Genomic DNA, 12863 nt, shown 5'->3' with positions numbered 1-12863 from the left:
GGTCATGACAGGCAAATCATCTTTACGAAGTCATCTGCTTCAGGTGAGGTGGAATCCAGCCCCACTTCCAGGAAATGAATCTTGACTGGTTTAAATCAAATTGGTGGTCTCTCCCAATGTTGATGATTAGTTTAGGAATGGACAAAGAAAATAATCTTGGCAAATGAACTTTGAAAAAGTGTCTGGGGAGTTCCCGTCGTGGCGCAGTGGTTAACGAATCCGACTAGGAACCATGAGGTTGAAGGTTCGGTCCCTGCCCTTGCTCAGTGGGTTAAGGATCCGGCGTTGCCATGAGCTGTGGTGTAGGTTGCAGACGTGGCTCGGATCCCCGCATTGCTGTGGCTCTGGAGTAGGCCGGTGGCTACAGCTCCAATTGGACCCCTAGCCTGGGAACCTCCATATGCTGTGAGAGCGGCCCAAGAAATGGCAAAAAGACAAAAAAAAAAAAAAAAAAAAAAGAAAGAAAGAAAGAAAAAGTGTCTGAATGACTTCGGGAAAAGGCTTAGTTCATTACTAAAAGGAAAGAGTTCCTTTTCTGCATCTGGAAGTTGTCATGGACATGTGACAGCCAAAGCTACATCTTACCCATGAAAGGAATTAGTCTAAAGACAAGCCCTATATGCTGATGATGGCAGAACAGAACAGTCAAGAGCAGGGGTCCTTGAAGATGTCATTAAACTGCTGAATAAACTAGCCCTGAAATATTCCCATTTCAAATTGCTTGTTATGAGAAATATCTCCTTAAGGCATTTGAGTCATAGGTTTTTTTTTGTTATTAACTGCTGAAAGAACCCTAACTAATATATAAAATCTCTAGTAAATAATGAAAATGAAAATATTATATAGTAAAATCCATAGGATGCAGCCAAAACATTGTTCAGAGGAAAAATCATTTCCTTTTATCTTTTTCATTTCCAGCCTACATACTCTGCCTCAAACAGATTAAGCATTCAAATCAAGAAATCAGAAAAAAAAGGCAATATAATGTCAAGGAATCTGGGAGAATATAACTAATTAAAAAAGAAATTCAATGTTTTATCTATTGCCAATCAAATGTTGCATCAAGGCCTACAGCTTCCTTTAAACTAGAATGTTTTCTCCTCAGCTTCCCTCTTATCCTTTGACCTCAGCTGAAGGTTTTGTCTCTCTTCTCCCAAGGCCTTGCCCAAGCCTTTTTGGGAAGGTAAGCATTTACTAGGCCCCTGCTTCACCTTGCTCATCAAACCAGTTTGTTCATCCCCAGATAATCAGAAGCTGAGTATATTTTAAAGGTGCCTAATATGTAAGAAAGAAAGATTCCAATTCAAATATTGCTGGATAAAGAGTATTAAAATGTACAAAAGATGGAGTTCCCATCATGGCACAGTAGAAACGAATCCAACTAGGAACCATGAGGTTTTTGGTTCAATCCCTGGCCTCAATTAGTAGGTTAAGGATCTGGCATTGCCGTGAGCTGTGGTGTAGGTTGCAGATGTGGCTCGGATCTGGCATTGCTGTGGCTGTGGTATAGGCCGGTGGCTACAGCTCCAATTAGACCCCTAGCCTGGGAACCTCCATATGCCATGGGTGCAGCCCTAAAAGGACAAAAAGACAAAAAAAAAATACATTAAATTCCTAATCTAAAAAAAAAAAAGAGTACAAAAGATAATCTTTAGAATCCAGTAAGAATTCATACCAAGCCAGAATAAACATATCCCCCTAGCCTTTCTAATAAGGGTGCCTATTAATTCCTCATGAGGATCCAGGGATATTTTCATCAGAACACTTTCCAGGTTATTTATAATTGGCTGCATAACTTATTGCCAAGGTCAAGGTATAATATATGCTAGAGCATGAGTTCAGAAATTCTCCAGAGTTCTTTTTGTCAGTCTCTTCAGATCCTACCTTGGAATGTCATCCAGTTAAAGATATAGATTTGGATTTGGAAGCCCTAAATGGACTATAACATACAATGTTGATCTCAGAATGTGCAAAACCAAATAAGCAGGTCCCCTACATTGTCATAATTATCATCATCATCACAAAAACAACAAAAATAGTAGCAGAAAACGATAACATTTACTGAGAATTTGCCACGTGGCATGTGTTATAGGCTTCAAGTCCCCTTCAAGGAAATTAAACCCAAAAGCCTCTGGCCATGTCTCTTTGTAATGCCTCTGCCCCCAACTTGAGCAACCTGGTCTGCTCACTCCTTACTAGGGAAGGAATATGGCCCATTCCTCGTTCTGCCTCTATATAACCTGTTCTCTATGCAAATAAGGTATCCTGCCTGAGACCAATCAGAAGGTCAAATATGCTCCATACAGAGATCAAACAACACTCAGCCCTTACACGTGGTGTAGGGGGCTGGGGCAGGAGAAATTAATAGGCCTGGGGCAGGAGAAATTGGGTCCCCACTCAGGCCTGCCATATGGGGATATAGAAACAACTGCAAAGCAAAGCAGGCTCTCTTTTACTCATGGGGTGGCCTGTGCCACTCACTCTCCCGCGCTCTCTCTGAAAATGTACTTTCACTTTAATACATCTGTAACATGCCCACCATTTCAATGCTTTGCTACGACACAGTGGGGACTGAGAAAACAATGCAATTCTATCATTTTGGAACAAATTCTATCAGCAGTATCTATGCTAAGCACTCTATATGCATCATTTCCTTTAATCTGAACAGATGAGAAAATAAAAAGTGGGATTCAAACCCAGGCCTATTTGACTCCCAAACCTACACATACAGCCACAACACTAAACTAACCACATGAGGTTCTTCTTTTTTCTACCTGATTGTGCTAAATATTCTCTCACAATGATTTCCACATTTCATCCTCACAGCTACCCAATGAAACAAGAGTGATCATTGCCATCCTAGAGATGAGGCTTGGAAAGGTGAGTAATACTCTCAGATCATGCACTGAATAAGTGGTACAGCAAGAATCTGAGCTTTCTTCCTTCTCCAAACCTAGACTTTCCCATGCAGCCTCTTTTCATCCTAACCATTGCTCTCCTATCAGGGCCAAAGGAAAACTAGGAATTGTCCCTGGGTTACACATGGAAACTTTTTCTCTAGTCTTCTTTTTCTCATCCCCTGGAAAACAAAAAAGTTCTGTGCCCTTCAGGACTCATTACCACCTTCATTATCTTCAAGCATTTTTTTTTTTCAGTCTACATGATTTTTTTTTCGTCTCTATTTCCTTATCAAGAGTTGTACACAGCCTATAATTATGCCACTCAAGGTGACAGCCACTTTGGAACACATTAGCACATAATTTAGGGAATTATTAGCAGGCCCCAAGGAAAGTATAAATTTCAGCCAGAGCAATTGTTTGGTTAGGGGAGCTTCCCAGATAAGAGATCAGCTCTTTTCTGGAAGCTCTCCCGTCTTTTTTGAAAGGCGACCAGAGCAAAGTAGTAAATGCTTCCTTTCCATCAAATATTGGAAAGCATCCTCTTATCCCAGTCTCTCTCCTTAACTGAAACAGTACTAACCAGAATTAAGACAGGAGATAAATAGGCTCCAGGACTAGCCACTTGTTTACACTTCCTGAGGCAGGAGATAGGTGGGCTCCAGGAGAGACATTTACAATGAGCCACCTATCTATACTTCAAGATAGAAATAACAACAGACATAAGACAAATAATTGGTACTTGTCTTCTATGAACTTGTTAAACAATGGTAATGACAGGATCACAATTAGGGCTAAGCCCAGCTTGGGCAAAAGACCAAGAAGTCACATACTTCCCATCCTCAGGAGTCAGGGAGACCCCAACTACACATGCACAGAGAGACCCCTCCGGGCCAGAAAGGGAGGGGGTGCCAGGCCATAACAAGTGTAGATGAGCTTCCCACCATGCCTTGCTTCGGATTCCATCTTGGCCAAAAGATGCTCGTGCAGATGTGAAAGATAAAACAAGATAAATGGCCAAAAGATGTGAAAGATAAAACAAGATAAATGGCCAAAAGAAGATAAAGACCCAGAAGAACTGTCCTATATAAGTGACTTAAATTGCCTCTTCCGGATGCTCCTCACTCAGGGGAACACCCACACCCACGCTCCTTTGGGGGTGTATTACTGCTTTGCTTTGCCTCAGATAAATAGAATACTTCTCGGTGTGCTCTCCCACATGTTGTACTGTGTTTCTAACAATAAACTTTATACCTGCTTTTACATTCTTTGCCTCTTTGATGCATTCTTGCTATCAACAGGGGGCAAGAATCAGGGCAATTCTGTCTCTAGCCTCTAGCTTGTCTAGTGACTGGGATTCCTGGTTTTCATCCAGGCTGCCAAGGCTCAATTCCTGAGCAGAGAATTAAGATCTCACTTCAAGTCATCACTCACTGCTGTCTCTCCAGTATCAGAACCAAGTGATGAAGAAATCATCCCTGCATCCTCTAACAGAGAGAGATGCTTAACATGTAAAGTGTTCATTAAAGAAAGTTAAACTATCAGCACCGTAAGAGACATCTTTAGAATGCAAGCTATCAGCATCTTTTACAAATACTTTTTGAAATTCCCTAAAGTAGGAATGGACTACGAGGTTCCCCATCCTTCCCTTGAGTATCATGAGATCTTCCATACCCAAAAATCAAAACACCAGCTCCTCTCTTACTGACCTTAGGGCAGGCAATTCTCAGAGGTGATCTTACTATAGTTGAATATAAAAGAAAGCCTGTGAATTTTAGGAGATGAAGAATTGGGTTAGGGTTAGGGTCATCTAGCTTCTGGTTAGTAAGCATGTTCCTCCTTTCTTCTGTAGGAAACATAAAAGTCTTATTTTAAATTCTAAGACTATGGTCTAAATTTGAATAATGAATTAAGCACAGATGAGTATCTTAGAAAAATTGTGGTGGGTTCTGCTCCTGGCAATGGCTGACTAGGTTGTTTTGGCCCAAGTCTCTCTGGAGAAACAATTAGACAATCTAAACAAAATATCTTTAAAATCTGTTTGAAGGCATAGGAAAACTATCATGATTATATATTTCGAAATTTAGGGCATGGTAAGGATAAAGTGCAGAAACCAGAGAGTTTAACCTAACATTTGGAGTCTCCCTAGAAGCAAAGGACAAATTCAAAAGCAAAAGTGGTGACTGAGAGGCTGAGAAACTGAGCAAAGTTTTCAGAAACCAAAGAGCTGGAGAGGTCAAAAATGAAGATCATAATCTTCCAAGAGAGAAGGAATTTTTAGTTCTACAACTTCCATTTAATTCTTTTTGATACTTTCTAGTTCTCTGACAATTTTTTTCCCATCTTGATATTTACTCTTTAAGATTTTAATTATTTTAAAATCTGCGTGGGATAATTCTTAATGTCAGGATCTATAGTGAACGTGTCTATTTGTCTGTTCCCGCTACCCACACCCCTGGTATTTTTCATAAATCTGATCTTTTTGCATGCTTGATTTTTTTTTAACTGCATGCTTCACAATAGGTATAGTAAATTGTAGAGACTTTTTCTTAAGGAAGAATAAGTGTCTTTATTTGTCCATGACATGTCATGTATGTAGAAAATTCTAAGAAATCTATACAAAGTTATTTGAATTAATAAGTGAAGTTAGGAAGGTTGCAAAATGCAAAGTCAGTATACAAAGATCAATTGCGGAGTTCCCATTGTGGCTCAGTGGGTTAAGGACCCAGCATAGTCTCTGTGAGGATGCAAGTTGGATCCCTGGCCTCGCTCTGTGGGTTAAAGATAAGGCATTGCTGAAAGCTGTGGTATAAGCCTCAGCTATAGGTCTTATTCAACCCCTAGCCCTGGAGCTTCCATATGCTTTGGATGTGGCCATTAAAAAAAATAATAAAAAGATTAATGGTATTTTTATATATTAGTAACAGTCCACTGAAAATTGGAATTTTAGAATTCTGCTTACTTAGCAACCAAAATATAATACTTAGAATAAATTTGAAGAAATACAGGAGTTCCCTGGTGGCTCAGCAGGTTAAGGATCTGGTATTTTTACTGCTGTGGTGGAGGTTCGATCTCTGGCCTGGGAACTTCCACATGCCCACAGGTATGACCAAAATAAAAAAGACTTATACAAGAATATTTATTAATAGCAACTCTGTTTAAAGGCCCCAAACCAATAACAGCCCAAGTATCCATCGGTAAGAAAGTATGTAAGTGAGCTATGATATTGCTTTGATGGAATACTGCTCAGCAATAAAAAGGAACATGAATAAATCTCAGAAAACATGTTAAATGAAAGAAGCTTCATACAAAAGAGTTATCATTGTATGATTCTATTTATCTGAAATCCTAGAAGCATTATAAGTAAATGATGGAAAAAATTAATACCGTTTGCCACTGAGGTCAGGAATGACTGGAAAGAGGTGTGAAGGAACTTTCTGGAATGAAGGTAGCATTCTGTATCTTTATATAAGTATATGCATTTATGAAATGAAATTTATGCATTTATGTTTATGCATTTATGAAAATTCATCAAATGGTCCAATTAAGATTTGTCCATTTTATTATAACTTTTGCCTCAAGATGTACAAATTGTTTGTGGCTTTGGTATCTTACTTCAAAGAGGATTTACTTTTGCTTCTAGAAGGTCACCTTAATTACAATCAGATATTAGATGATTCAAAGCCAAGTGTCAGGCATTGTGAGGTCTCATTTATTTCTGGTTGACATTTTCTTCCAAAGAGGGAAGAATCCTGGTAAACCCCAAAGGGGTTTTGCTAGTACCCTAAATATAAGGCTACAGAGTTGATGAAAGTAAAAGGATGGGAGAAGATTGTAGAAAACACTAATCAAAGAAAGACTGGGACAGGTATATATAAATGGACATTAAAACAAAAAGCATTATTAGAGGTAAACATAGATTTCATAACAATAAAAGAGTCTATCCAATAGGAAGTTACTAGACTTCTCTCTATATATATGCATCAAACAACATAGCCACCAAACATATTAAGCAAAGTAGGCCCTATGACCACAGAGGGGGTTAATGGACTATATCTGTTTAACTTGCCTTGTACACTAATGCCTAATAAAATGCCTGGCAGACATTAGGTGCACAGTAAATGACTTAAAAAGCCAGTATTGAGATGGGATTAAATGGTGGAAGAGAAAGACTGGAGCTCAACTTCTCTCCTAAAAACAACAAAATTACAAACAAAGGCTGAGCAATCTTCAACCAAATGGACTGGAAACTTTCAAAAAGATATCCTACTCCAGAAGACAAAGAGGAGGCCACATCAAGAGTAGGAGGGGCGATTATGTGCTATAAGCAACCCCATACCTCCAGGGTGGGAAGCCCCACAGACTGGAAAGTAACTGTATCACAGAGACTCAACTAAGGAGTGAGAGTTCTGAGCCCCATGTCAAGTCCCCACATCTGGGGTTCTGGCATTAGGATAAAGAGCCCCGGAGCATCTGGCATTGAAGGCCAGTGGGGCTTATGTGCAGGAGCTCCATGGGACTGGGGGAAATGTAGACCCCATTCTTAAAAGGCACACACAGACTTTCACGGGCATTGGGTCCCAGGGCAAAGCCAAGTTTCCATAGGAATCTGGGTCGGACCTGCTGCAGTTCTTGGAGGACCTCCTAGGAAAACAGGGCATGAATGTGGCTTATTGTGGGGGAAGGACATTGGAAGCAAAGCTCTTGGGAATATTCACCATTGTGTGTTTCTCTGGAGGTGGACATTTTGGGAAAATCTGGCCCCATCCATCAGCACTGAGAAGCCCCAGGCCAAACAACAATCCAGGTGGGATCATAGACCTGCCCCTCAGTAAACAGGCTGCCAAAAGAACCCCCAGGCATGCATCCACCTCTAATCTCACCCAGAGACAAAGTCTCACCCACCAGAGGGATAGGAATCAGCTCTACCAACCATTGGGCAGGCATCAGTCCCTCCCATCAGGAAGCCTATAGCAAGCCCCCATACTGACTTCAGCCATAAGGGGGGCAGACAACTGAAGTAAGAGAGGCTACAACTCTATTATCGGTAAAAAAGTCACCACAGCAAAAACCCATAAAAATGAAAAGACAGAGAACTATAACTCAGATAAGGGAGAAAGAAAAAACTCCAGAAAAACAGCTAAGTGGTCAGGAGATTCTCAGCCTCCAGGAAAAAGACTTTAGACTGCTGATGCTGAAGATGATGCAAGACATTGGAAATAAACTGGAGGCAAAGATGGGTAATTTACAGGAAACACTGAGCAAAGAGACACAAGATATAAAACTTAAGCAAGAAGAGATGCAAAATACAATAACTGAAATAAAAAATTCATTAGAAGCAGCCAACAGCAAAATACAGGAGGCAGAAGAATGAATAGCGAGGTAGAGGAACAGACTAGTGGAAATCACAGATGTGAAATAGAAAAGAGAAAAAAGATTGAAAGAAATGGAGAGTCTCAGAGAACTCTGGGACAACATTAAATGCACCAACTTTCGTATTATAGGGGTGCCAGGAGAAGAGAGAGAGAAGGGGACAGAAAAAATATTCCAAGAGATAATAGCCAAAAACTTCCCTAACATGGGAAAGGAACCACTCACTCAAATCCAGGAAGCACAGTGAGTACCATATAAAATAAACCCAAGAAGAAACACCCTGAGACACATATTAATCAAGCTGACCAAAATTAAAGACAAAGAGAAAATATGGAAAGCAGCTAGGGAAAAGAAACAAGTAACATTCAAGGGAAGCCCAACAAGGTAATCAGCAGATTTTTCAGGAGAAACTCTGCAGGACAGAAGGGAGTGGCATGATATACTTAACATGATGAAAGGAAAAAACCTCCAACCAAGATTACTTTGCCCAGCAAGGCTCTCATTCAGATTTTAAGGAGAAATCAAAAGCTTCACAGATAAGCAAAAGCTAAGAGAATTCAGCAGCACTAAACCAGCTTTACAACAAATGCTAAAGGAACTTCTCTAGGCAGAAAAGAAAAGGCCACAACCAAAAACAAAAATACCATAAATGACATGGCTCACCAGTAAAAGCATATATACAGTAAAGGTACAAAATCATCCATGCACAATCATGCCACAAAAGTCAGAAATCGTGAGAAGAGGGGGGTATGAATGCAGGACACTGGAGATGCACTTGCAATTAAGAGACCAACAACTTAAAAGTCAGTATTACAAACCAGAATGCCTAATATTTCTACTTGTACCCATCCTGCAGAAATTCTAATAAACAGATTATTAGTGCTTAAAACATATATAAACACACACACAATATTTGACAAAAAGACTGGTCTTTCCCCTATTGAATTTTTGGCACCCTTGTCAAAAATCTGTTGACCATAAATGTCAGAGAGTTTATTTCTGGACTTTCAATTCTATTCCATTGAGCCATATGTTTATCCTTATGCCAATACCAAACTGTAATTGTGTGGTAGGTTTTGAAAACAGGAAGTGTGAGTTCTCCAACTTCGTTCTTTTTCAAGATTGATTTGATTAGAATTTAGCAAAGGAACCATTTGCAGATATGTGAACACGTGCAGAGACCACTAGGAACAATGCAGTACCCCTGGATTTAACAATGGGGCACTAGTACCACCCTGAGTCAGTTACTAGAGCTTGAAGGGAAGGGCCTGCCTGATGGGAGGTGTGGCCTTTGTGGCAGGAGGCAGCCATCACGATTACTCTGAATGAAGGAACCCAAGAAAATAAGTGCCCTGACTTCACTCTCTTTCCTCCCTCAGAACTCTAGTTGGCACATCCTATGACCAAACTCAACTGGAAGCCACAGGGGCAAGGCAGCATGGTGGTACATTCCTGTGGGCTTGGCCTCCTGGTTTACAAAGCAGTGGAGAATGGCAGAGAATAGATCTGGAGGACAAATAAAAGATGTCTAGTAGATGTGTTGTTTTTATGTAGAGCTAGATTTAGTTTATTTAACCCAATCTGAGAATTTTTTTATGTGTTAGGTTAATGTCTTACATTAACATTTATTGTTATATTAGATGTTTTTTACCTTTATTTCTCTCATCTACTTTTTAATTTCTGCTTTTTAATACTAGCTTGCTATTTCTGAGTTTTATATCATTTGCTATTTTTTTATTATTTTCTGCTTTGTTGATTTGGAAAGTATAAAATGGGTTTTCAGCTCTACCACTTAGTAAGTCTAGATGCATATTTAAAGAAACACTTGAATACAATTTTAGTCTCAGATTCTCAATTTCATGAAGCAGTATCTACAGATAGCTCCACTTGCCATGAAAGATAAGAAAATTAATGCATACACTTTCCTCACATCTCCCCACTTCTAAGATTTTGTTGGTATGGTCTGTGATATTTGTTCTAGTTTATAATATGTAGTTTTGTTTATTATTACTTTTTTTTTCCTTTTCAGACTGTACCCACAACATATGGAGTTTCCCAGTTTAGGGGTCAAATCAGAGCTACAGCTTCTGGTCAACTCCATAGCCACAGGCACAGCAACATGGGATCTGAGCCACATCTGCAACTTACACCACAGCTCACAGTGACGCCGGATCCTTAACACACTGAGCGAGGCCAGGTATTGAACCCACATCCTCATGGATCCTAGTCAGGTTCATTAACTGCTGAGCCACAAAAGGAACTCCAGTTTATCATATGTGGTTTTAAATTGCAAGAAATAATTTTCACATTCTGTTTTATAATTGTGCTTGCATTAGACACTGAGACTTAACGGCTTACATGGATTCATTGCTCTGGAGAAGTGTGCTGATTTGGGGCCAGATTCCATACTGTGGCTGTGTTCTTCATCTTTAGTTTGTTCTTTCTGCCTTGGGGTGAGGTGTTTCTGTTAACATGTAATCCTAGAGGTCTCTGGCTTTTGGTTTGAGGTAGGGTTGTTGTTTTTCTCTTGCCCACCTGGGCCTTTTGTTGGTCATCCTTGAGGGGTCTTCTCTTGCTTCTCCCCCATACTGCTCAGGAAATTATGTCTGTTAGCGAAAGGGCACTCCAGGCGGAGTACTACATATTCCCTCTAGACATCTTGAGCCCCTCTCCCCCATTACTGCAAATTAAGTATCAAAGTTGGATATTAGTTACATTTTCCTTTTAGTATCCTTGGCTCTGTTTTGTAATGTTTCTGTCAATTCCTAGAGTCAAATACTTTTAATTTTAATTCTGGCATATTTATTGAAATGGCAATGGTATAGTTGCTACTTCTTCTTTTTGTTTGGTTATGTAGGTCTTGGAAAATAAAGTTTCACACATCTGCTCATATGCTGTCACGTTTTCCTGAATATTTTCTTCTATGCTTTTTATAAAAAATATTCAAATTCAGATCTTTAAGAGTTCCCATTGTGGCTCAGTGGGGTTAAGAACCCAACATCATGTCCACAAGGATGAGGGTTTGACTCCTGGCCCCACTCAGTGGGTTAAGGATTCGGCATTGCCATGGCTGTGGCATAGGCCTACAGCTGCCGGTGTAAGTCACAGATGTGGCTCGGATCTGGTGTTGCTATGACTGTGGCATAGACCTACAGTTGCAGCTCCAATTCAGTCTCTAGCCCAAGAACTTCCATATGCCACACGTGTGGCTATAAAAAGAAAAAAAATTAAATCTTTAATTTGTCTGATACTTCTTTTTGTATATAGTATTTTTCTATATGGTAATTAATTTGATAATTATCTTCTAGATGGCATTTTCTTTTCTTTTTTCTTTCTTTTTTTTTTTTTTTTTTTTTACCTTTTTAGGGCCACACTAATGGCATATGGAGATTCCCAGGCTAGGGGTCAAATCGGAGCTGTAATTGCCAGCCTTTACCACAGCCATAGCAATGTAGGATCTGAGCTGCATCTTCAACCCACACCATAGCTCATGGCAACGCCAGATCCTTAACCCACTGAGTGAGGCCAAGGACCCAACCCGTATCCTCATGGATGCTTGTCAGATTCATTTCCACTGAGCCACAGTGGGAACTCCAGTATTTTCTTTATGGAGACCTGACTCTATTTTGACCCAATGGTTAGTGTTTTGTATCAAATGGTTTATTGAATACTCATGGTTTCCCTACCTCTACTGTGAACTAAATTCTCATAGATATTTGGATCTATTTTTGGCTTTCTGTTCTGTCTCACTGACCTTATTGATTTTTGTCATTGCTTTACCTCCCTAATCCCCCTCTCACCCCAAACCCATTCACCGTGTTTAGGGTGTGACAACCTGAGCTGATAAGTATGCTTGAATTCAGTGTTTATTTTTCCAGCCCTTTGAAAGCATGGTGCATGCTGTCCTTTTCTGTCCAGCCTCATCAGTGTCCCCTTCCTCAGAGACTCTTCTGAGTCTTCAGAGTTTCTGATGAAGTGTCTTCCCAGCCTCTCACCCAGTTTGTATTTCTCAGTGGACAGGGATGGCTTCTAGGTTCTGAGAAGACTGTTAACCATCAGAGTCCTGAGAAAGGAGTGGAAGAGCTTTGCAGGGTGCAGCCTTTCAGCCCTCTCCAGCTCCCAGGCCCACCCACTCCTTCCACAGACCTTCATCATAGCTGCTGGAAAACCTCTACCCCCTTGATGCCAGAAAGATGGTACCAGAATCTGGGATCTAGTTCACGGTGGTGGAAGAATGAACTCCATGAACACCCAGGCAGCAAGCAAGCAAAGTAAAGGAAAGCAGATAGCTCCCAGGGCTGCTGGCAAAGGGGAGAGGAGCACCCTTTGTCTATTGTCCTATAGAGGTTTTTCTCTCTTAAAGGTGGGGAGAGACACCAAAGTGGGGTTCAGAAAGATGTGGTTGTCTCCCATTGGTCCTATTCAATGACCTGTATCAGTCCTTGTCCAATAGGGCTTTTGGGGTTGGAAATGTCCTGAAAGTTCTATGGGTTTTTTTTTTGTTTGTTTGTTTGGTTGGTTTTTTTTCTTTTTGTCTACCATTCCTCTCATTCCTCTTTTATCACTCGAGGAGTGGGCTAGAGATTCGCATTT

The 12863-nt window shown here is 40.3% G+C and overlaps 1 long non-coding RNA gene across 4 annotated transcripts in view; it reads left to right on the top strand.

Moving 5' to 3' along the window:
- Nucleotides 1-12863, top strand: part of LOC106509423 (uncharacterized) — a 193437-nt gene that overhangs the window by 80994 nt on the left and 99580 nt on the right. For 3 of the 4 annotated variants that reach the window (XR_014837280.1, XR_014837281.1, XR_014837285.1), the window contains one exon: nucleotides 2827-2880. The exons of the other annotated variant lie outside the window; for it this stretch is intronic. This is a non-coding gene — a long non-coding RNA (uncharacterized LOC106509423). Of the gene's footprint in view, nucleotides 1-2826; nucleotides 2881-12863 lie in introns of those variants that run through there. 4 annotated transcript variants of the gene reach the window in all.

Source organism: Sus scrofa, chromosome 2, assembly GCF_054392235.1.
Source record: "Sus scrofa isolate SSC_HxYL_T2T_F1_AM1 chromosome 2, Sscrofa_HxYL_maternal_Yorkshire_Landrace_v2.0, whole genome shotgun sequence".
NCBI lineage: Eukaryota > Metazoa > Chordata > Mammalia > Artiodactyla > Suidae > Sus > Sus scrofa.
This window is presented reverse-complemented; position numbering and strand designations above follow the sequence as displayed.